The sequence below is a fragment of the Eschscholzia californica genome, unplaced genomic scaffold, assembly GCF_041429995.1.
Source record: "Eschscholzia californica isolate CP2 unplaced genomic scaffold, dmEscCali1.0.p SCAF_2, whole genome shotgun sequence".
Classification (NCBI taxonomy): Eukaryota; Viridiplantae; Streptophyta; class Magnoliopsida; order Ranunculales; family Papaveraceae; genus Eschscholzia; species Eschscholzia californica.
Window position 1 is genome coordinate 47,935,249 of NW_028238309.1, and position 26,071 is coordinate 47,961,319.

At 34.3% G+C, this 26,071-nt stretch overlaps 3 long non-coding RNA genes across 6 annotated transcripts; all 3 read right to left on the reverse strand.

The window, feature by feature from the left end:
- Positions 1–3,599: 3,599 nt before the first annotated feature.
- LOC147558554 (uncharacterized) lies at positions 3,600–4,760 on the reverse strand. The gene is made up of 2 exons (XR_015234412.1): positions 4,523–4,760; positions 3,600–4,121 (listed from the first exon to the last, which is right to left on the reverse strand). It is a non-coding gene; the product is annotated as an uncharacterized LOC147558554 (long non-coding RNA).
- Positions 4,761–7,858: 3,098 nt separating this feature from the next.
- LOC147558555 (uncharacterized) lies at positions 7,859–13,416 on the reverse strand. Its single transcript, XR_015233494.1, has 3 exons — positions 13,333–13,416; positions 8,355–8,610; positions 7,859–8,203 (listed from the first exon to the last, which is right to left on the reverse strand). It is a non-coding gene; the product is annotated as an uncharacterized LOC147558555 (long non-coding RNA).
- A 5,118-nt stretch (positions 13,417–18,534) lies between these two features.
- LOC147558556 (uncharacterized) lies at positions 18,535–22,871 on the reverse strand. Of its 4 annotated transcripts, none has more exons than XR_015233498.1 (5): positions 22,444–22,871; positions 22,179–22,215; positions 21,630–21,693; positions 21,303–21,357; positions 18,535–20,001 (listed from the first exon to the last, which is right to left on the reverse strand). It is a non-coding gene; the product is annotated as an uncharacterized LOC147558556 (long non-coding RNA). The 4 variants fall into 4 exon arrangements; XR_015233497.1 differs by having other exon boundaries at positions 18,899–19,301; positions 19,870–21,357; positions 22,444–22,526; XR_015233496.1 differs by having other exon boundaries at positions 18,535–21,357; positions 22,444–22,531.
- Positions 22,872–26,071: the final 3,200 nt, after the last annotated feature.

A 26,071-nucleotide genomic window follows, 5' to 3' on the forward strand; every position in this document is an offset into this window, starting at 1 on the left:
TGGCAAACAATAAGTCCCTGCAATGAACCTGAAGGTGATCCAAGAATTGATTTTTGTGGGGACTGATTGAATGAGCCAGATGCATTGGAGTTCCAATATGAACGATCACGACCTCTACCACGACTATTACGTCCACCACGATAACCTGCACGAGAGGAAGATGAAGATTGGCGAGACTGATGACTCTCTCGGTTAGTGGGCAGTGAGGGTTGAGACTTAGCCATTAGAGCCATTGAGTGGACCGAGGGAGTGTTAGTTTGTTGAGCCAATCGCATTTCTTGATAAAAAAGTAATGGTAATAGTTGAGTAAAGGTTGGAAGGGTCTCACGAGTTTCAATTGCCGTAGTAAAGGATGTGTATTCAGAACCTAATCCTCGGAGAGCATGAAGGACGAGTTCGACATCAGGAATAGGGGCATTTGAAGCAGCAACAGCATCAGCAATTTCTTTAATCTTACCAACATATTCAGTCATAGTCATGGTGTTTTTCTGAATTGTTTGAAGATGAAGGAGGAGTTGTGACTTCCTTGCAGTATTTTGGGCAGAGAAGGAGGACTCAAGATGAGAGTATAGTTCTCTTGCAGATTGGAATTTCGGTGTTTGAGAAAGTACCGATGATGACAAGGTGGTGTTAAACCAACTGATCAAAGTTTGGTCAACGCGATTCCAATGGTGAAAGGCTGGATTCGCGATTTCTTGATTGCTTGTAGGACAGTGGATAAATCGTGGTGGAGGATTGACGGTATCCATAATATGATCAAATAAGTCTTGAGACTTCATGATGGGTATGATCTGCTTCTTCCAAGTGAGGAAGTTTGTATGGTCCAGCTTAATAGAAACAAGAGGAATGAGATTGGTGAGAGATGGCAGTGGTAATAATGAGTTAGGAGCTGACCCCATTGGAATTTGGTGGACAGAATCAGAGGAGGTGGTGGTGGGAGGAGTAGTCATTAAAAGACCAACAATGGAGAAAAAAAAAAACCTTAGTGCTCGGATACCATGAAAGAAAGTAAGTCTCTGTGCCTTTCAAGGGCAAACCAGAGTTGTTCTTATATAGATATAAGATGAACTTTACAAGGTAACAATATATCTATACATGAATACAAAATATGTTACCAAGAATTAGAAAATTCTATCTTATCTAATATATGTTTAAATATTTTGTCTTATATATCATATACCTAAATATTCCTAAAGTATATTTTGGATTTAGTCTTATTAAAGAGATCGTCCTACTTGTTGGGTCCAAAGAAAACCACCACTTTATTAGGAGGTAGATTCAACCGGTGAACCAAAAGAGACCTTGGAAGTAGGCACAATAGGAGGGCAAGTAGAAGACGAAACCTGGTGAGCAACTGTGGTTGGGGGAAATTATTGGCAGTGTAAATAAGAGTAGCAAGTTTGGTATGGATAAGAGTTAGTGATTGTGTTCGTTTTGGGTAGTTTGGTTAGGGCCCAACTTATGAGGTGAAGCAAAAGGTAGTTGTGAAGGCGGATGAGGATGGTGGTGGAGGGGCATCAGTTAATTCATTCAAAGGATAATTGATTGACTCAAATCGTTTCTTGTTGGAGTCAAATCTAGTATCAAAATCATTGATGTAGTAGATTTCTTCGATAAATTTCCAAAAGAAAAAGTAGGCGAAGAAACCAATGTTGTAGAGATAACATGGTCGTGGCTGGAAATTTGGGGGTCATGGGCGAAAATATTTTTGTGAGCGTTTCGTACAATAAAAAATTGAGTTATTTCTCAAATAGTCCCCAACTTTATGACCGGCTTCCTACCTAGCCGTCTACTTTATCAGAAATACACCTGATGGCCCCTGGTGGCAGACAGTGATGATGAGTTTTATGAGAGAGAAGTGATGACTAGTTAACGGTGTTATAACGGAATCTAAAAAAGAGGGCCATCTGGGTATTTTTGATAAAGTAGGGGACTAGGAAGGAAATCGGTCATAAAGTTGGGAGCTATTTGGGAAATAACCCTACAAAATTACAAACGAAAAATGAACAAAATGCAAAATAATCTGTTAGTACATAGTATAAATGAATCTAAATGTATTTTGACAAAAAACAGTCCTAAGAAATTTTTTTCATTTTAAAATTTCATTTTATAGAAAAATCTAGTATAAAATTTCACAATAACCTAAATAAAACTTTTTGTTTATTCTAATAAAATATTAAAGTTTCATGGAATGTTTGGATCTTAATATAAAATTATATAGATTGTTCAACTTGTTACTTATCAAATATGACCGGGGGCAGAACAAAGACTCCTAGTGAGGAAGACTAGCTTAAGATAATTGTAAGAAAATAATTTATCTTTACAACAAGTTAGAATCTAAGTAATTTTTTGAATGTGGTGTCTTTTGTATAATGATTTAGTATATTGATATAATTTTTTTTAAAATTTTTATTTTTAAAAACACTTCAAAAGTTGAAAACTCATCGTTAATAACAAAATAGTTAGAAAAAAGTGTCATAGAGCAGAAACAAATGTCTATTCATCAACTGCTTTCAATTTACCAAAGGAGAATAAAACCTAAAGATTTGAGGTAGTGTGACTCAATCCTGGCTAACATGAAAGCTTGACAAGCTTAGCAACCTGGCTCTTAGACATCTCATATATTTTTGCCATCATAAACTATATAACCTAATTTCTGATGTGTATTAGGAAGTGGGCCTTGTGGTGGCCCATCCACAGGACTGAGAGATAATATCACTTATGATTGGAGTAGTCGTAGTTTTTTTTGTTGGAGTAGTCGTAGTTGTTGGAGTAGTGTTATTAATGCTTGAATAGAAGAAAATAACCTGAATGAGATTTTTCTTTTGTACCGAAATTGAAAACCAACAATCAAGTATAAGGCCATTTTGAAAAAAATTCTACCCAAAAACTTGATGGCTCTGAATACCATATAAGTAGTCACAACGGAAGTAAGAAGATAAATAACGAAGAAAACGATAAAATAATAAGAACTTGAAATAATTAAAGACTTCAATTGATGATTGATTCTTGGATATCCTCGTAACAACTAAAGAAGCCTTCTATAGGCAAGATAAAAATCGTAAGACTAAACTAAGACTTTATATCGACATTGATACATCGTGAAGAGACAAAGATAAATCAATATTCGCGAATTAAATAATTACTATCACCAGATTTTAAGACATTTTAAGCCTTTAAAGACCACATATCAAACTTAATTCGTCATAGTTTTTGCACTTCCATGAGGTCGAACTTGGGACTTCTGAGTTGATGAGTGAGTGCCCAATTACTAGACCACAAATAATGGATAGAAACATAATATCTATGAAATAAGTAAATAGAAACCTTAAAATTAAATAAACCCAAAACTGTGAAAGCAAGTGAATACATAAGAAAAACTCCTAAATTGGCCAAAAGGTCAAGGAACCTTTTAGGGTTGCCTCTAGGTGAAGCTGGTTAGACTATTCTGGATGTGACCCATTGGGTTCACATGAGTGAGCAACATCGTTTATTTTCTTTTTTGTGGTCCATCTGAGTAAATAACATGGTTTTTCTTTTATTTACGACAATTGAAGTCGAAAGCTTGTACAAAATGAAAGTATATGGGACAATTATACTTCACGGTCACACAATTCTTTAAATCTCATTATGATAATTGCATTTTGTACATCTCTAAGAAAAACTTAATCCTTCATTCTTCAAATCAAACAATCAAGAAGAGGATTTTACCTACAACTAAAACAGAAATAGGACAACAATGAAACTGGTCCTTAGGAGAATAAACCCAAATTGGTAATGGGTTGAACTAGCAGCAGCATTCCTATGGTTCCGGTAGTTATGGTGGCTGTTCACTGCAGCCGCTCCTGCTGCTCCACCCAATATTGGTAACACACCGGCTCCCATTCCGCGAGGTGTACTTGAACCACCCCCCTGTGATCTTCCTCCCCTAGCACCACCACCACTATGCCCTCCGACACCATGCCCGCCCCCACCATGCCCGCCCCCACCTCCACGTAAACTTCGGCGGCCAACACCACCACCAAAACCTAGTCTATTAGTCAAGACAAAGTTAAGGCAATTTTGGGTTAATCTTTTGTCATTTATCATCTCACAAGCCACATTCTTTTCCTCCATATCACCTAGAAAAAGGACAAAATTATATGATCTAACAATCAAATTAAGAAACAAGAAAGAAGATTTTAAAGGAATTAATAAACCCAAAACATATCCTTAAATATATGACATTGAAAAGTTATTGGTTCCTAACCCTATATTGGTTCTGAATTTGGTCTAGAACACCTAAAATTCTAAACTTTCTCGTGATACAAATGAGTCAATTTATTGGATTAGTATGTGAACTACCACATTGATGACTAGAAAGGCGAAGGATTTTCTGTTTCTTGTTTTGGGAAAATCCATATGAGTAAGAATTACTAAATTTGAACTTACACCCATGAAAGATTTTGCTTAGAAAAGATAATTTGATCATCTAATTTCATTTTTTAAGCACAAATTAGTTGGTAGAAAGAAAGAATAGTACCTGAATAAAGTAAGGGTTTCTGTAAATCAGAAGCAACAGAGGTAGATAATAACATAAGAAGTACTATAATCAAAACACTCATCATCATTTCTCTCATTATAATTAATTAATTAATTAGTCACCTCTCTCTCTCTCTCTAAAATGTATGGGTTTCTCTCTCTATATATAACTTTCTGTGGAACGAGTGAACTGCGATCTTCTTGGAAATATCTACTGTGGATAATTGATTTATGCGTGTGATAGATTAGAGAAGGAAACTCCTGAGTTATTTACACCTTTTTTGATACAAAAATGACCGGGGGACTCCCTAATTATACTCCCAAGTGTACTCCCCCTCACATGGGAGGGTCTTTTAATCTTTTCAGTCTGACAATAACTGTAAAAAGACCAAAATGACCTTCTCCATGTGAGAGGGAGTACACTTGGGAGTAGGGTTTAGGGAGTCCCCCTGTCACCTTTGTTTTTGATACTACTGTACTACAAGATAGAAATAGATTTATGGTAGTTAGGTAAAGAGTCAATATCTAGTGTGAACGTCTGATGTGGACCAATAGAAATTGGTGTAATGTACACCCACGTCGGAATAAGACAGGACAAATAATGCGACGGCACGTGGAGTCTGTTTTGATAAACGCACAAAAGCACTTTTAGATAACTTCACAAAAAAGGAGACGCGTAAGCTCGCTTCTTTTCCCAGCACCAATCTGTGTCGGGCCCTCCATCTCAACCAGGACCACCCTTGAAGGGTGACAATATGATTCCGATACTCGGCCCGTCCGACTTGAACCAACACCGCATTCATTTGCGCCAAATTGGGTTTTCGTTCCTGCCCAACCAAATAATGGGCTATATCTGGATGTCTGATAAAATAGTTGGCAATTGGTAGGCAAACGTTATATACACTTACCATTTCTATCTGCCAGAGTCACGTCTAGTTTGATTTGAACAAAAAAATACCAGGCACTTTAGTGTATATAACAAATATGGTGAGTGCATTTAAAATTTCCCTAATTGGTATTCTCCACTTTGGATGCCTCTATAAGCTCCTAGTATTTTTTTGCTTTAGGCTCAACATTGTATAGAAGCACAACCTTTTCGCTTGTTTTGTCTGTAGGCACTCCGAATAGTTTTTGACTTTTTCTTTTTTCTTCTTCCATTTCATTTTGAGGATTTTTTAAAAATCTTCACAAAAATCTTAGATTTCTTCGTGTTCTTTTGATGAGCATCATCTATAGTTCGTTCATTGAAGAAAAAGACTCAAGTTAGACTTCAAAAGATCTCAGTTTCTGGTTAAATTGGTTCTATAAATCATAATCTTTTTATGATTATATCTTTTTATCCAGTGGTTGAAATTTTTTTGAAGCAGTTAAATCTTTAGAAAGTGTTTATCATCGTTTCTTATGTTGGTTTCGAGCGATTTGTAAGAAACAATCTGTTATCTCAAATCTGAAATATTCAAGTGATCTCGGACTCGATCCAGTCCGATAGGTCTCAGACTGGAACCAGTTCAAGACCTTAAGCAAGGTCTCTGGTTGTCTTGTCGGAGGTCATAAACCAAACCTCGGACTGGTTCAAGTCCGAGAAAAGTGTGTCTATAGAGTTTTTCAATCAAACTGGATTGACTAGAGTCAATTACACTAGCAGAGCGCCTATAGTAAAAAAAAAAAGGTGGGCTGCCTATAAAGATACCATATAGTATTGTATCCAAAATATCTGAAAGATCCAACAGATTATTGAAATTTAAATTATAGGCCCAAAATTAATCCTAGAAAAATGATATTAACTACTCTTAAATATTGGTCAAAATAAGTTTTTTTTATTTACACGGATTCTCTACTGAGTTATTACATTCAATGTGGTATAGATACCCCATAAATTGATTAAGCCTAATAACTATTAGGGGTGAGCAGCGGTCGTTTTTTTTCGGTTTTAGCTTCAGCCGAAATCGAACCAATAAGTGATGGTTTCACTAAATCGTCGGTCGAAGTCGAATCGATTATTCGGCCGGCCGACATGGTTCTGCTCGATTGAGTTCGGTTAATCGATTTATCCGAACACAATTTCATTGGATAAAACATAAATTTCTTATTCTTGATTAGGGTTCTTTTAATTTATTTTCCTTTTCAGTTTACACTTTTTAACTTTATTAAACTATTATTAACTTAAATAATAAAAATAATTCGAAACTTATTACTAAAGTTTAGTATTTGTTACTCTCTACTTCTATTTATAATATTTTGGTATGTTAAATACCTTAGAGTTCCCTTAGAGTTCGGTCGGTTTGGTTTGGGCGGTTTCTAGAAACTAAAGCCAAAGACAAACCAAATCTATTTAAGTTGTTCGGTTTTCCGGCCGAACTGAATCGAATAGTGATCGGTTTTTGCTCACCTGTAATAACTATCACCATCAAAGACATTTTGGACCATAAAAGCCACATGAAGACTCCTAAGGTCATTATAGGGGCATGAAAGTCCATCAATATCTTTACTTTATTTATACTAAGTATAGCCTGTGCCTTCGGCACAGAGATTTAGTATAGTCCGTGCCTCTGGCAAAAAGATATTTTTGAGGCATTTGGAGATTCGCTAAACAAAAACAACAAACAGTTGTAAACTTATTTCAAAAGAGAGCTCAAATGACTTTATTTTGAAAATGAACTATATTTTCTAATAAATTAGAGAAGATAATTTTTATTGTTTTATTTTATCTCCGCCCATACTACCCGTATAATTGAAATTACTACCACCAAAATGTACATTTTGTAATCAGTAGAATAAAATTAAAACAATTAATAGAGAAATCCGGTGCCAGACATGTTGTATAGCACAATATAATGAAATTGTATCATATTATTAGCCCGTTCAAAGAAAAGAAAACTACATTTTTCAACCAATTTCTTTTTAGAAACTCATCAATTTAAAAAATATTGCAACATATAATGAGAACTACATTTACACAATTTAAATGGGAATGTAGAGACACAAAAATTACTAAATTTCTGTATGTTAATACAGAATGAAGAGTAACAAAGAGGGAAGGTTCCTAAAATGGAAAATGAGTCATCTAATGCAAATTGAACATCTACAAACAATTAGTTCGAAAAAGGATTTTTAGAACTTCTTTGTAATCCGCCTTGAAGGTCGTACTTTGTTGAATTCACGAATATTATATCCTAATAAGGAATATACCACTGACCAATCTGAGAGTATAACCAAACAAATTGTTTAGGGCTTGAACAAAATGAAATAGGGCAAATGTGTAGCATTATCTTCACTACGGTGTCACAAAAGTGTAGAAAAAAAATTGACATTTAGTACCATGGCAAGACAAGTAATGGGAATCAAATTTATGGAAGTAAAAAACTTCAAATTATCAAAACTTCATCAAAATAATGTGTAATTAGTATCAACTTCAAAAGAAAATAGTAGTTACCTCAAAACATATGAAATACCAGTTCGAACCAAAGAGTTAGCTTGAGAAACTTTTAAACTTTAAGGTAAGCATATAAGCTGCAATACATGGCCTAGAAGCAAGTGAGAGTCTAGATCTCTTCTTTCATAAGCCTTCACTTTGGCGTTCTCTTTGTTCTACCAACCTTGAAGTCAAAAGCTTCTAGTATATTGTTGATTCAGACTCCGCCTTCGCGATCCTTTTCTCCTTCCCTCAATTCTTGCTCGCTTTCTTTATAGAGTTGATACAATAACCAACTTATGAATTTTGGGAGCTGTACTTGGCTTATTACTTGCAAAACACAAATATAATATTCGACCCCTACTATAAATTAGTGAATCAAGACAAAAGAGTAATACCTTTAGACCAACAAAAACCTTACTTTTTTTGGGTTGGATGTTTCTATCGTATTTGTTGGCATACTGTCTGGGATCCTTTTCCTTGGAAAGGTTGAACTGTTTTGTGATTTTCGATGTTTTCGGACCTATTGTCCTCGGCTTCTTTGTATTAGTTATATCTGAAAAATCATTTACAAGCTTCTTCACAATCACCAAGTTAATAACAGAGGTCCTGGCTGACCATGCGTCCACAAGCTAACTGACTTCCTTCTCCTATCTTCATTTACCAAAAGAAACAACCTGATTATTAAGCCACAAGTTACAACAAATATATTTGATCCCACAATCACGATAAAGAAATGGAAATCTAATAGGAAACTGTGACGCCCCGTTTCCCAAAATAGACACGACCACGGCCCGGCAATTCACAGATGAGACAGAAATCCTACAGAGTCTCCTCTGTAAATCAAACCGGTCGCACCTGTAAAACCTGTCATGCAAACCATACATTCGCATACACAAAGAAATAAACTATCGAGCGGAAGCTAAACAAACTCAACTCAGTTTCGGGTCGAAACCCGAACCACAAACGTACAAACGCCTCATAAAACACCGATACAACTTATAAACAACTCTAAGTTATATATATATATATATATATATATATATATATATACATATTCGAGTTCAGTTCTGCAATAACTACATAACTTTAAAATAATGGAAAGCAAATAAACGACTACCGAAGAAAACGACGCAACGCCACTAGCCTCGTCAGACAAGATCACTGGCCGGAATACACACTCCGCCTCGAGGCTACAATCAAGAACATGCACACTGACAACTGGTAGGGGGTCAGAATACTCACCGACACGAGTTATTCTGGTAGAAGACCAATCCAAAACCCATCACGTTTTCAAAAGTTCCTTTAATAAGTTGTAAACATCATGACAAAACGAGTTACCAAACCAGTTACTGTATGTACTATATACAAAACCATTTTCTTTAATCTAGCAAGCAATAGCATTGATTAGCTGCCCACCCATGGTGCGCTCCCAATAAGAGGAGAGTTCCTCAGGAGAGCCTAGAGTGCGTTAGATAGTACTAGCCCATTTAGGCACTAGCTAATGCATTATGTCTCCTCAAGAAAGATATTTACCCCTAGTCGGTAAGTCCCTCTCCCACTAAGGGATTCCGCAATCATTGAAGAGTTTACCTCGTGATACATATATACCTTAAGTATCTAAATATGTTTTTTTGATCACCGAGTTCGAATAAGAGAGCCGTCCCCCAAATACCATGGAAGGACCTGAACCTCATTCTCTTCGGTACCCTGTCATGCATCTAATGCCATCTTTCAAAATCCGTTTCATTCATTTATCAAAACCAATATTCTCATTCGATTCATTATCTTATCAAACACGGAAGTGGAACAACCAAGAGTCATATCGCCACAAAGCAGAGGGATTCCCAATCAATGTCACCTCCCACACGAGCAGTCAGAAGTACGTCCCTGAGCCTCGAACTGGAGGCACGAGCACCAATGACCAGCAAGTGAAGCACTCTACTCCCACAGGTCTCATGACTAGTGTCGCCCACCTCACCGGTCTCACACGGGTCACACCCGTGTTCACATGTCATCCTACCCTCAATGGCTACATGCCCGTAGGTTGACATAATCCGCAGTCGGGTACATACAAGAAAATCCCAAGTAGTTCGCAATCACAGTAAAAACAGTTCCAAAGCATTTCTCATATTGCAGTAAAACCATTCAACCATATTTCAGTTCATCACATAAATCGAGTTTCATGCTACCTAAACTCTAGTTATAATGGCGCATATATAACTATAGAATCTAGCATATTTATTATCTATAAAACCATGCTGGATAAAGGATTCAGAACCCCTACCTCAGTCCTTGCATCACCAAAGACTCCCGCCTACCAGACGACCTTATTCCTCCTCATTCGCATACTCTGGGATAAGGAAGAATAACCAAAAATCGAATAGAAGCATTAGGTTCTAAACGAAGAACCTTCCACGACAAAAACAATAAATAAAAGAAAACAACGAAAACTTGAAACATAAAACCAATCCGTAGTCGGAAGACTTCAAATAATCGATTTGATCTCTAACTTTCATAGTCATGTCCACTGAATACCTGAAATGCATACAAACCGACTAACCGACTTCCCATAAGCTCTATTTTTCATTTTAGAGTCTTCATAAGCTGACAAATCATATAATGAACTTCATACTATAAATCTATAGCTGAAACTGTCCATTCACGTGAAATATGACAAAATTCGGATAACTATTTCTATTCCAATTCATTTCCAAACTATTCCAAATATGAAATTCGAGCACTAAAATAATTCGGCAGCACCCCGTCTATATTTGGATACCCCGAAATAGTCCATAACATTCCCGAAATAGTCCATAACATTCTAAAAATGATCCTGAACAAGAAATTGAATAATAATCGTCCACATAGCTCCAAATTTCGATCCCAAATGAAATTAGTACAACTATACAGTATACGAAATAGCTATCACAAAACCACCAATTTCGGACGAAATTCAAAATTCTGAATGGATAAATATGTAAAACAAGTCGATTGGAATTACCGGGAACAAATTTTGTTGAATTCCGACGAATAAACTTTATTATCCCTCGGAGCCCTAATACACGATTTTTACCTTCTGTGATATTTGCTAACAGGGTATGGGAAAGAAATGAAAATTGGAAAGGCCGCGGCTTTGGGGAATAAAGAATAATCTCCAGGGAATAAAATTCTCTAGGGAATCCATGTTCTTTTATACGTTCTCGGGGGAATTTTATTTTTTAATCCAAAAATTAACTTGATTAAACATTGGTCCCTAACTTTCATCTTCTCTATCACCTTCTCCACCACAACTACCACCACCATTTTCATCATAATCTTCTTCCTCTCTCTCTTCTTTTCACTCTCTAAAAATTAATCTCTTCATGTTAAGAAGACAAAAAAATAAATTAATTTGCCCTTTAAAGAATCCAAACAACCAGGGATATTGAAGTTGAAGAAGAGTTAATAGAGGTTACTAGACGGGTGTAGGTTAGCAGTTTCAGGGTCATTGCTAATGAATTGGTAAGTGCACTTTCACCTCTCTACATTCTCTCTCAACATTTTTTCTCCCTAACTAGCCATTTTGTGTTTAGAAGGTGGCAACAAATCGACTACTAGGTTAAACCTTAGTACCAATTTGTTCTTCAATTTTACCCTAGATTAAACCCTAGTGCCATTTCCTTCTTTCATTTCACGCTAGGTTAAACCCTAGAACCAACTACTTCTTCACTTTAATGAAACCGCATACGGCAGCTTCCAAGTAGAGTCGAATCCAAAGTATACTTCTTCACAATGGATGTACTGGTCTCCCCTTCTTCACAGAAGATCAGTTTTTAGAGAGAGAAAGAGAGGGGAAAGAAGAGAAACAGGGGAGAGAAGTAGTTGAAAATGACGGTCGTGAGGGTGGTCGGAAGTTGTCACGGTGGCCGGAAGTTGTGATGGTCTTAAATTGAGAGGTTGAGGTAAGGTGAATAAGGAAATGAAGATTAAGGGTCAATAATCAACTTCATAAATTATTGGGCAAAATCATAAATATGGTCTTTAAGTCAATTTCGATTGACAAAGTCTTTATGTCCCGGAGATTTTTTATTATTCCCCAAAGCCGCGGCCATTGGAAAAGCAACGTGGGGTTATGGTTGGCCATTTATTGTCACGTGTAAGCAGCATGAAGTGGTTTGGTTGGGAAGTAAATGAAAGATTAAGGTGCCACGTGTCCTTTAAGGAAGTGGCCATAAAATTAATTGTTTTTAGATCCTTTATTTGCATTCACCTAACAAACCAGTCCCCCTTCTATATTTATACTCAACTAAATCAACCTCCATTAATTACCATTTGACTCCCAATTTGACTTATCCTAAATGCCAAATAATCCCTCTTCTAGCCGTAGCCTTTTATTTGTTTAACCGAAAACATGGGATGTCACAGAAACCTTCCTAGGAGAACGCTAGATCACCGGTCCATATGTTGTAAAGTAGTAAATAGAAACAATCCTCAATATACCAAATCTTCAACCATCATAGTAGATGAATAATATTTTGATTAAACACGAACACAACAAAAACTAAGAAAAATTTCAAACCATCATAGTAGATGAATAATATTTTGATGTGAACTCACTTCAACCAAGTGAGAGCGAGGAAGACTTGTACGTTGATCTTACCCCATATCTAAGAACTGTTGAAATGGCAAATTTTAAATCAATTTTCATATCTATTTGACTGTTCAATAGTTTGTTCTCCGATTTTCAGAATGTTAAGCGAGTTCAGTATTCTTACCTTCACTTTCTCTCCTTATCACCTTTCCAATTGGGGACTAAATTATAAGACCAATTTTGCAAACAAAATACTTGAATATTAAAGGCCTCGAGGATAGGCAATTGAAGCAACCAGTCCCACATTGTCAAGGAAGATCTTTCAGACTTGAGGTTCGTAACATGAAACTCATCTTACATGTTGGCTAGATTTTCAAGTGCTTTTTGGCGTTTAAGAGGAGAAACATTGGTTGGGCTAGGCAAGCTTATGCTAAGGAAGTTTGTGTATTGTCAAGCTAGGCTAGTGGGCAACTACCTAGTATTGAAATTGGCTACAGATGTAACATCATTTTCACTAAAGATCGCTCGGGCATCCGTTGGTATCAAAGCCTAAGCCCAACTACCTAGTATTGAAATTTGCTACCAAAATAAGTTGAGGTACATAATATGCTGGCTTAAATTGTAGAAAGCTAGAACAAAACCAAAAACCAAAAAAATGTTCAGCTTGGGTCGTTATCATCTGTGTCCTAGGGATCCAGTTTCAGAGTCAAATATTCACCTGAGGTTCCTCAAAATACCATTTTAATAGAGTATCATGGAAGAAAAGCAAAAAAAATGACGGACTGTTTAGGCAATGCAAAGAACATGAAGAAGTAGAAAAACTTACTTCTCTTGTGCTGCCATGTCAATTTTAACTGCAGGAGGGGCAAAGGTCGGTGATTCGACAAAGTGTAGGTTGACATCACTGTAATTTGATATCCTTTTTAGTTCCTTATCATGATTGATAGAAATTAAACAACATATATATATACCAAAATTTAGTGTGTCTTCAAAATTCAGACACAAAGTACTTTAGATAGACATTCAGTATAGATACTTACCCCAAGTGCTGTTGGGTTTTATTCCTTACTAATGTTTATGGCGGAATCTCAGACATCTCATGTCTAACATTAGTATCTCAGGATCACATGCATAAACTAATGATTAACTAAGTAACTAAGTAAAACTAGAAGATTACCTTAATCGCTAGTTTTCCCTCGAAGGTTTCCAATCGCTTAAGAAGACCAAGAGCTCCAATTGTTGCTCCTCTACTTGGGACACCAAATGGTGTACTTAATCTCCCACCTTGAAATCTAGCTAGAACTCCAATGGTAGTTTGATAAAGAAGAATACTTCTTCTTGACTAGTTGATAGCTTTTGGGAATTAGCTCACTTTCTCCTCTCTACTTGATGTGGTAGAGTAAGAAAGCTATATGAGAAATTCCACACCTTATTCTCTGCCCTAAGAGTCTTTATATAGAACCCTAATAAGAGTCCACCTCTAATTTGGTTTCCTAAAAGACCCTTTAGAATAAGATTAAGGAAATTGCCGAAAATAACAAGTAGTTGATATTTTCTCAATTCCTTGAGGAGGTGACGTCCAAACACAGCCAAAATTGTCAAATTTTACGTTCCTTTTTAGAGGAACTGACCCTCCAAAAATCAACCCAATCCGAGCCCTAAAAGTGCTCCAATCGGTTTAGGCCCAAAACCCCTTTTTTCGGGCCTTTTTGCTATTTTTGCCTACACTTGTTTTAGGCCTATAAGATATATTTATGAGACACTCCCATTATTAATATCTCACTCCCACGAGTCATATCATCCGGTTAAATAGCCATTCTTATGTGTAATCCGTTGTAGGATCTGATCGAAGTTAGCCGCGAATTACTTCGTAATTCGACGATCGTAGTTGCTTTCTAGCTAAACGGACTTGATGATCTTCTTCATCAATTGTCCTATTCGACAAATTGCTCGCATTGAAATCTTGGTCGAAGGACATCTCCTTCAAGTGCAGCATAGGTACTTACCCCAAGTGCTTCATATACTACTGCACGTCATGAACCGAAAAACTGAAATCAATACAAAAGTAATAACAATACATTTCTCCACCAATTCCTAGCATTCTTGTCATTTAATTTCTAATAACCTTAACACCAACCCTTCAAAACTCAAAACATGGGATAGGAAAAAGGGGAAAAAATCAAATTCAGGATCAAATTTACAACAAAGATAGAACCTAATAACCAGCTCTCCTAACCAGATAAGTTTTAAACCAAATCCAAACCGTTAGCATTAGTTGAAGGATAACAACACGTTCAACCGGTTGTTGCGTACCCTCTTTCAGCTTGCTTTTGAGTTTTTTTAAATAAAATATATTCAGGCCTTTAGATTCCATAATGTATTTTTAGTGTCATTCACATTAGAAGTAGTTTCAAAGAAAAACAATTGTAGTAGCCTTATGTGAGAATGTCAAAGAGGATCAACCAGACAAAAGAGAAAAAGTGTAGATGATCAAGAAATTAGATATACTCCCGAGTCCTAAAATCATATCCAAGATAATAAAAAAAAATATTAGAATTTGATCAAATCACTCAATTATATAGCTTTCTCCCAAAATTAAGCTCGATGAATAAGAAATTACTTCCTTACGAACTCAATCAAGAACATATATTTTCAAATCGACAATAATATTATCTTAAACTATCTCAAAATCCAATAACCTACATGAGATATTAGGGCAAAACGTTTGCAAAAAACTCTGATAGTTCTGTATGCAAAATCAATTGATTTCTTCATTAAATAATTAACTCGATAAAGGATGAGCGAAAATTAAATTCATACTTGTTTACCTTATTTTTGAGTTTCCAGACTGAAAGAAGAAGCTTCTATGGTTGTAAGAAAAAACATGGATGGGTCAAAATTGTAAACATGGATGGGTCATCTACCTCAATTGATTAGAAAGTAAAAATCATATATCCATAAGAACTCAAGATTATATACTCCGCAAGAAACTTTAGCCCTCAAAAATCAATATCCTCCACATTCTTAAACCAGTCAGACACAAAGGTTAAAAATATAAGAGATATAGAGAGAGGGAGAGCAAAACCTATAGCTTCAAATAGGTTTTTAATCCATAAAAGTCTTCCATTTGCTCAATGTAACTCATTTTCTTTTTCCAGCGTTTTCGTACTGTCCCTCTCCAAATCTGATTATAACACAAAATTATTCAACAATTTAGAATGAAAAAGAATCTATATAACAGAAATCAAAGCAAAACATAAATCAAAGTAATGATCCGAGCGAGAGAGGGAGAGAGAGATAATAAAACCTTATCGATTTCATGCAGTTCTTTGGTCCTGAAAAGTTTTGATTATAAACTCCCTTCGTCTTCTATTTCTTTCCAAATAACAAGGGGATTAATGAGGAGAGATACTTTAGGGTTTTGGGGTAAAAGAGGAGATGAGGAGACTGGAAAATGAATGTGAAGAAGAAGGGTTTGGGGGAAAAAATTGAAACAAGAAAGGAGAGGCGTTACGTCGACAGAGGAAGAAAGGAAGAGGGTGTCATTAATTTTGTCCTAATCAGCTTTTGTCCTAATCAGCACAGTTCTGTTTTGTTATCTATCTATATAACAAAACACAATGTTTTGTGTTGACTGCGACAAGTCGAGAGACAAATCCGTCCGTCCGTTGCGATTTTGATAAGATCCACACCCTTTGATCAATTACTCACCCTAAAAGTAACAAATTTAATCACCCTCTAAATGAAAGTAGGTAAATAAAACCCTTAATCTACCCGGCTGGTTAAACGACAATAATGATCCAACCCGCTTTCTCTCTCCATTTACTACTACACCTCTGAAACGCCCAAGCCTCTTAAACGAAAAAGGAGTTACAGAGAGAACAAAGAGAAGTCAGAGACATCCTTCAACTTCTAGCGTTACTTGCAGAAAGAAACAAAAGGAAGACGAGAGTTTACGACTACCTCTTTGTCTTTGATTTCAATCAACTCAAGTTCTTCTACTAAGCCATCAACAATGATTCCATGTGAATCATTGAAGGGTTTTCAATCTTCTGATCTCATTTTTTCCTTTTTCAGTTAACTCTCTCTATGTTTTTCATTTTTCTGATTGAAGTTTTCATTTCACCGTGATTAGAGTTCAAAGGAATCAAGGTGAGAACAGGTATGGTTCTGATTTCTTTAACAAATCAAATATCTAAACCCTATTTGTTCATAATTTAATCTGGATTTCTGGTTACAGTATAAGTAGATTTAGGTGTGCTGTCATATTTATTTCTTTGATAAATTGCAGAAATATGATTACAAAAGTGGGACATTTCCGTCGATTCTCGATTTTGATTTTTTGTTAGATTTTTTAATAGCAAAAGATTTGGAACTCAACCCTCAGAAACTCATTTGGAACTAACAATGCCACTAACCAAGTAATATCTCTTTCTCCCTCTATCTCTCTCTTTCTGTACAGTTTGGTATAGGATTCTGTACAGTTTGGTATAGGATTCTCATTTTTTTTCCTAAAATTGCTTCATATTATCTGCATCAGTTTAATTTAGCAGTTTCATCATAAAATCAAAAAGAACCATGAAGGAAAGAAAATAGTATTTAGTCCGGATTCAGTTCATATATTGAATATCATTTCTTTTCATCGGGGTTAAATGATTCAGTTTTTTCATAAGCTTGAATTATTTCAATTTAGTATTGCTCATTAAGTGTTTGTGTTTTTTTCATATAGAAGCTCATCCTGAAACTGGATTTACTTGAAGATAAAGACAAAAGAAATCTCTGAAAGTTGGTACTGGTCTTTCAAGTAGCTTTCTATGTTCCAAGTTTCTTGAATTATAATCCAGTTCCGAAATTTATAATGTTTGGTGAGTGATGTTCATTCTTCTTCATGCCATTCTTTATTTTGTAATTTGATTTTGATTGCCCGAGGGTTTGCTATTTGTTAATTTGATCGAAAAATTAGGAATTTACCCTTGTAGATTCTTAGTCGAGTTCAAAGACTGTCGCTGTAAAATCTGTAAAAGTGGTTATTCTTTTATGTCTATCTTTCTGTCAATAATGTCCTCAAAAGTCAAAACTACTCATGATTCAAGATTCATATTCTCAATTTCCTCTTACTATATATAAGGAATCCAAAGTCCTATAGGTACAACACAATAACTTTGCCTTACCTACCATATATGAATAGAACTTTTTGTCTATTGTCTTAACTATTGTTCTTTATTAGGAGCCATCACCAAATCACTACCTAAAGGACGTTTTCACGTTTTCAATCATGCAGCTTCTTTAAGGGCTTGATACGAATAACAATCACCTTTGGGTTTAATTTTGTTGATCTCGGTCGTTTGTTTTCCGTATGAAGCCTTTAGAGTAACAATCACCTTTGGGCTTCATACGGATAACAATCACTTTTGAGTTTACTTTTTACTCTCAGTTTTTAGCTAATCTGGATTACTGAACAATTGTGAGTGTTGCATCTAAAAATGTAAGCAGAAGAAAAGTCCACTAATTGCAATTATCAATATCCTTTTGGTAAGTAAATATGATGAAAAATAAATATCACAAACTCATTTAGAAAAACATTATTATCATAATTTATTTCGCTTATTTCTAATTAGTGGTTAAATGTTCATATTCTCAATTTCCTCTTATTATATATAAGGAATCCAAAGTCCTTTAGGTACAACACAATAACTTATCTGGTTAGGAGAGCTGGTTATTAGTTTTCTTCCCATCTCAATCCAAATATAGGGTGTAAAAGTGAAAATAACTACCCACTCCCTATCTTTTAAAGACTCTTTAAAAAAGAAGGGTTGTGATTTACAATAGAAAATTGGATGGCGGAGATTTATAAATGAAAGTTATGACATGGCATGAAAACCTATGTCATTTGTTATATAGACTAGGTATAACCCGTGCCCAAGGGCACGGGCAAATATCGTCAAACACAATGGTAAATTGTATATAGAAAATGATAATGATATAAAAATCCAAAATGAAAATTAGGCAATACCATAAATTCATGTCATTTAAAAATAAACATAAAATACCTTTTGACCAAATTGTAAAATGTTCTAAATACCCATTCGGAGAGGAGATCATAAAAGTTACATTACATTCCATGCAGATTTTGACAAATAACATCAAGGACTGAAACTTCAATATTAACATGAAATGAGATGTAAAACAAACTTTCAGTTGACTTTGTACGAGATTACTCATAATTCGTAAACCTGCAAAAAGAAAAAAAACGAAAAAGGTTACGGTAGAGAGTGTATTGATACCCATTGAAAGCAAAAAAATGATAAAAACACACAAGAAATAAAGTGAAGCCAATTCGAGCAACAATGAAATTTTAGACGTATAGGGTCTTTTCTAGCTTAAAAAAATTGTTGAAGCAAGAACAATAAGAAAAGTAAAAAGGTTACGGTAAACAATATTAGTAGAAACTTACAGTGACAAAAAAAAGAAAAATAGACTTTATTCAAAATCTCTTGAAGAAATACCATGTCAGACAAAAATGTAGAGTTTCTGCTACTAATGAAGGTATTCAAACACAATAATGAAGTAGTCAAAACTCTACACCAGTTTCATTTTTATTATGAATTATGGTATCTTTTGTGCTCCTAAGGTGAATTCATCATCGGAAGCGAACGCGGGATGTGCATCGAATAGGCAGAGATAGGTTCTCCAAAAGCACTTAAGAGGAGAATTCAACTATATATTACGGGATTACCGAAGGTAAGTTATCTATATCTAGTCATTTGGAGCTTTTGCAGAATCAGATGGCATAACCTACATCGCGAAATGAATTCAACATCATGAAATGAATATTGCGAAGAGTCGAACTCTTTTTTAACTGAAAAATTGTAAAGTTGACAATAACTGATAAGTGGGGACATAATTCTCCAAGTAATAGACGTCAAACCTATTGAAAACAATAAGAAATAGGAGTATAAAACTTCACCAATGATTTAAGTTATTTAAAATAAAAAAGACAATAATACATATCAAAATTGAAATCTAAATGAACATAAATTCTATAAAAATACTCTGAAGTGGTAGGAAGAAATATTAACAACATATTTATCAAAGAGTTAGTTTTCGATACTTATAACCAAAATATCCAGTTTGACGCAAACAAGCTTACAATTCTTAAATACTAAAATTTTACATTTTTTGGAAAAAGATGATCCCTCAAAAGTAATTCCTCAAAAGTGATTCATGTAGCACAAAAGTTACAGAAATTTAATTCATTGTTTTTCCTGAAAAGGATGTTGTCTGCAACTAAGTCTAGAAAGAAAAACAAAATGAAACTAAAACATAGGTGAGCATAATAGAAGAATCAGTGAGATTAACTTACTTGTATCTTATGCTATTATATGATAAGAAGATACGCAGAACCCAAATCCAAATCCAAAATCAGAGGCTTGATTTTAGTATGTCTTTTCCCTTAAAGATGTACAACCATAAAGCATCTCATATAGAATAAAACCTGCATTCCATAAAATATGTGTTGTGCTAGCCCAATAATTCTCCTATTTGAATAGAAGTAGTAGAAATTATAACCTCCCACACAAATTAGATAATCTATCATGATTCAACTAATTGAATGAAACATTTGAACACAAATCCAATAATTCGCTATTTAAATAGACGTAGTAGAAATTGTAACCTCCAACGCAAGTCAAATAATCTATCATGATTCAAATAACTGAATGGAACATTTGAACACAAACCCAATAATTCCCTATTTAAATAGATTTAGTAGAAATTGTAACCTCCAACGCAAGTCAGATGATCTATCATGATTCAACAAATTGACGTCTACCATTTTATGTGAATCTCGGATCCCTGAATTATAGGTATCAACATTATCTTTTTACATGCATAAAAACTCAAATAGATTGTATGCAATATAGTAATGGCACCTAATTATATGAGCAGATTGGGCTACAAAAATGGGTGATCCGCCAAGAAGATTTGAATTCAGAGCTCAGCTCATAAAAAAACACCAAACTAACGTGAAGTTAAAAACAATGAGATATAACACTGAACTCACTCCATCAACATACAACTTAATAACAAAAACAATAACGAATTAAATTCGTTGTATCTAAGCATGGTTCATGGGAAGAAACCTAAGGAGCGCAAAATTTCTTAAGAATCACATGTATAAAATAAAAAGTTGACAAATCCACATAGAACGGTATTTTTAGATATAAAAAGCAGTAGCATATATATGTTAGGTAACTATAAGAAACCTAACTATAAATTTCGAAGGAGAGCCAGAAATAGAGACTGAAACAAAGAAGATTTAACGTAAAAGAAAGAGATTTCACAACTAATGAAGATATGGTAGAATTTTTGCATGAAATTTGTTACTACCAATTTAAAGGTAGAGAAGAAATTAGAAGCTACAGTTTTAGGGAAATAGCTAAAATACACCTCAATTTATCGTAAGCCCCGCTTTTAATATTCACCTTAAGCCACCAAATTGAAGGAACAGGATAATGTAATGAATTCATTTAGGAAATTTGTCGAACACTTAGTGTGTGTCAATGGTAAATATTGTAGGTCTCAATTTATCTAAGCACAATTAAAAAGAGAACAGAGAAGAAAAATCTAAATCATATTAGAGTTATCAGTCAGCAACATCAAAGTTATCCTCGATGAATCAGAATAAATAAAACCTTAAAAAATTTACACAGAAAGAGAGAGTGTGTATACCTGTAAAGAATGAAACAGTAAAACACTTAAAGATAAATGATAATTAGAGAGATGAAAAGGTCTTACCATTTTCTAGGAGCATCCAATAAATCTACTCTTAAACGGTGAAAATATTATACACCTGTAAAGATTTAAACAAAGAAATGCGCAGTATTATATATCTGTAAAGATTAAAACAATAAAACCATAATCTAAAGAGAGAGAGAGAGAGAGAGAGAGAGAAAATGAAATCGAAGTAATATCAGAAAAGTAGATAATTTTGCAGCTAGATCTCTAAACCTAAATCTAACTATCAACCAAATCGAACAAAACCCTAAATCCCTGAACCTAGAGGATGAAAATAAATAACATCACTCATTGTAATTGAATAACAATGAACCAATGACCACGAACCCTAAGCACCATTTCCATTTGCAAATATTCTGCCATGATTCATCAAAAACCTAAACACCTTAACCTGAAAAGAAATCCATAAAAATCATGAGAACACCATTAAAAAGAAATGAATAAAACTCTAAATCCCTGAACCAAGAGGCTACAATTCTTAATCAATTTCTCTAAACCTAAATCGAACTACCAACCAAATCGAACAAATCCCTAAATCATTAGAAAACTATTAAAAACAAATGAACAAAACCCTAGATTCCTAAACCTAAATCGAACAAATCCCTAAATCCCTAAACCAAGAGGTTGAATAACCTGTAATTTATTTTCAATACTTATCATCGAAGGATCTTCGTCTATTCAAGATCAAATTAGGTGTATTGTACTTACAGGACTTTCATTTTAGAAGAACTCGTCCACCATATATAAGTATTGAAAATAAAACTATTTCGATCAAATTAGGTATATTGTACTTACAAGACTTGCATTTTAGAAGAACTCCTCCACCATATATAAATATTGAAAATAAAACCATTTCAATTTGGTTTAGATACTTACAAGATCATTCTTCCATGATTCATCAAAACACCTGAACCTGAAAAGAAACCCATTAAAAAGAAAGGAAGAAAACCCAAAATCAAAGAAATTGATGAAGAACCCATCCACCATATATAAGTATTGAAAATAAAACCATTTTATTGAAAATAAAACCATTTCGATCAAATTAGGTATATTGTACTTACAAGAATTTCATTTTAGAAGAACTCATCCACCATATTAAGTATTGAAAATAAAACTGTTTCGATTTGGTTTAAGTACTTACAAGATCACTCACTGTAACAATGAAAACGAACCCTAAACACCATTTCGATTTGGAAATCCTCTGCAATGATTCATCAAAACACCTTAATCTGAAAAGAAACCCATTAAAAAGAAAGGAAGAAAACCCTGAATCAAATAAATTGAAGAGAATTTGAAAAGAAAGTGATGAAGAAAAAGAATTGACGAAGAACCCATCCACCATGAAAATAAAACCATTTCGATTCGGTCTAGGTAGTTACAAGATCACTGTAACAAAGAACCAATGAACACGAACCCTACAACACCATTTCGATTTGGAAATCCTCTGCCATGATTCATCAAAACACCTGAACCTGAAAAGGAAACCATTAAAAAGAAATGAACAAAACCCTAAATCCATAAAAGAAATTGATGAAGAAATGGAAGAAGAGTGAAGGAGAAGATAAGAAGATAAGGAATTCCATCAGGTCATCAATTTCTTCATCAATGTTGGAACGTTTGGAGAGTTGTAACGCGGGAAGGGAAAGAGGGATAAGGCGCCAGGGAATATAACCGACCATATCAAAGGGTTTAGTCACTTTCTTCTTTGAGTAGGTCAATAAATCAAGGTGGGTAATAGATCTAAAGGTGAGAAACATATCAAATTCGCAACGGACGGCTGGATTTGTCTTTTGGCTTGTCCCAGTCAGCACAAAACATTGTGTTTTGTTATATAGATAACAAAACGGAATTGTGCTAATTAGAACAAAAGCTGATTAGGACAAAATTAATGACACCCCAGTATAGATATAACTTTTAATACAAGTCAATAAATGATTAATTTCATTCCCACCGTGACTCCGCGAATCAAACATGTGACCTATTAATTTTTTGAGTCGACACAACTAACAAACAAGCAATTATTAGCTAGTAAGAATCCTACGACTTACAATTATATAATTTATTTTTTTTAGACTCATCTTTATTTATTTTTAATATCTGAAAATTGAGGTGAGACTATCTATCCCCACGAAACACTGTCTCGGTCTTGGTACTTTCTCTTGAGAATACTATCAGTGTACGTTTTTTAAGGAACGATATACCTTTTGTTCTCAACAAAAAAAAATGTACCTTTTGTGTTACTATTTTTTGAGAAATTGATTACGATCTACGTTAGTCATTACAAGACATCGATGCATCATCAAGATATGATAAGCATGATAACTGCTTAAGTTCACAAATAATTAAAGAGGCCTAAAGTTCGACAACGTAGAGCCAGTAGCCCGACAAACTTATTATTATTATTTCTATCTTTAATAACCCAAATTCAATAACCATGGATTCCACCTCCTCTGCTAATCGAACCTGAAACCTCTAAGATTTTGGAGTTTATGTCAACACTATCAACCACTTGGGCAACGAGGTTTGAGGACAAAGTTTATGTCAAACAATGTAATGGAGTAAAAGTCCGGTGTTACATAATAATATCCCCAAGAACTGAAACTGCAGATTATGAAACTTTATCTTACACAACAACTTCCATTGAACTTATACCACACTTCTACTTATAACCGTAAGATTATTACCTTGTGATCTGCAAATTTCAGTGAATGGTTCTAGATACAAATGCAAGAAAGTTTAGATTAACATATGTAAAACAATATCATGAAACTCATGGCAGTTAGCCTCCTAACAACTTCTAACGGTTAAATTTGATAGAAAACCGTCACAAACAACTGAAATCTAGAGACAGTTGAACTGAGAGAAACCCTAACGAAATAAAACCCTAGCTTATATATATGTATCCCCGATCTTTAAGAAAATTCACAAAATAGCAAAGAAAGAAAGAAAGAAGATCAAAGTTAGAGAGAAATCTAGAGAGAGAGAGAGAGAAAGTATCAAGTTAACAAGAAATGGAAGGCACGGTATACATCGAGATAGAATTGTATAGAATTATGTTTCCAATGACAGTAAACTTTTCATTTACTAGAGTTGTTAAGTTGAAAGAGGAGATTGAAAATCATATCAAAACCCCAATTTCAGAACAGATACTCAAATTCAATGGTCAGATTATGGAAGAAGACGATCGTCATATTCATTTCTACAAAATTCAAGATAGGTCTACTATTTTTCTTGAATTCACTCATGAAAATCATCATTTTGTTCAACCCCCATTTACGCGTTTAGATTTGAATGAGCTTCCTCCTAATGAAATAATGAAAGTTGAATTTAAAGAAAAATCAACTGGGAATTTGATGTTTAATATGAGTATTGGTAAAACAGATACAGTAAAACAGATCAAAGAGAAGATTAATAAGATAATTGGAATCCCATTTTCAACAATCAATATATTCACAAATTATGGATTATTAATGAAGGATGAATTAGATATTAGGTTATATAATGTTCAATCAGGACCTCATGTTCTTTATCTTAAGATTACTGATAATGATAATGGAGTTGTTAGTCCTGTTTATCAACCACAACCTCAAGATCAACAAGTTCAGAGCAAAGATGAAGTTCGATTATATGATTTTGAGAAGTTCCCATTGTCTAATTTGAATGAAATTCCTTATCCTCATCGTTATTCATATACTACGATTGATGATCAACAAGTTCGTCTTCGTCATGGTCTAGAAGTTGATCTTAATCAAGGTCTAGAAGTTGATCTAAATCAAGATCAAGAAGTTCATCTTATTCAAGCTCAAGAAGTTCATCTTATTCAAGATCAAGACGTTTATCTTGACCAAGATTTAGATGTTTATTTTAATCAAGATCCAGTAGTTCATCTCGATCAAGATCAGAAGAACACCAATCCTAAGTGAAATACAGGGCAGATTCTTGAAGACCGGGGTTTGTCGAATTAATAGTGCTGAAGAATTCAATAAAGAATAAGCAATATCGAAATCGAACGAATCAAGTGGCATTGATTAGTGATGGGGTTTAAGAGGTATAGAGTTTTTTTTGTTTTTTTTTTTTAGTGTTGAATCAATTCTTGATTAGGATAATACAGAGGTAATCCATGATTATATAAAATGAGAGAATTTTCATGTTTTCAGGTTAGCTAGTAGTAGCTCCAAAGTGTAAGTACATAAAAATGGAAGTCATACAATGATGGTATAGCTTGAAATATTGATTCAAACGTATTCCCAAATCCCAATTAGTCTATGGTGATTTCGTATTTTTTATTTATATTTAGAAACATATCATGATTTCGAACGTTCACTCAAGAAACATTTATCGGGGTTTTGAGAATATGAAAATTCAAACTTATATTCGAGTTTATTGTTACCAATTGTGCACATCTAAATGATAGTATAAGTTAAAGAAAATCGGAGGAGGTACATGCTTCGTTTATTACACATAGATGTTTTATATGGTTCCATGGGATATCGAGTTACCTTAAAATAGGAACTGGTTTTAACACTATGTATAGCAATTATATGTTTGAGATGATTAATGGGTTCGTTTTGGTTTTATTCATAGCATTGTAAATTGTTGATTCTTAAGAAATTTTGCTTACTCTTAACATTTTTGTTATATACCAAGGTTTCTTAGTATAGCATATTTGCATTTCAAATAATTTGTACTTCAAAAGTTAAAACAAAAGACAAGAAGTAGGATGATATCTTCAAGCAAAAAAAAAAAGCCTTGTAATTTCCATCTCTGCT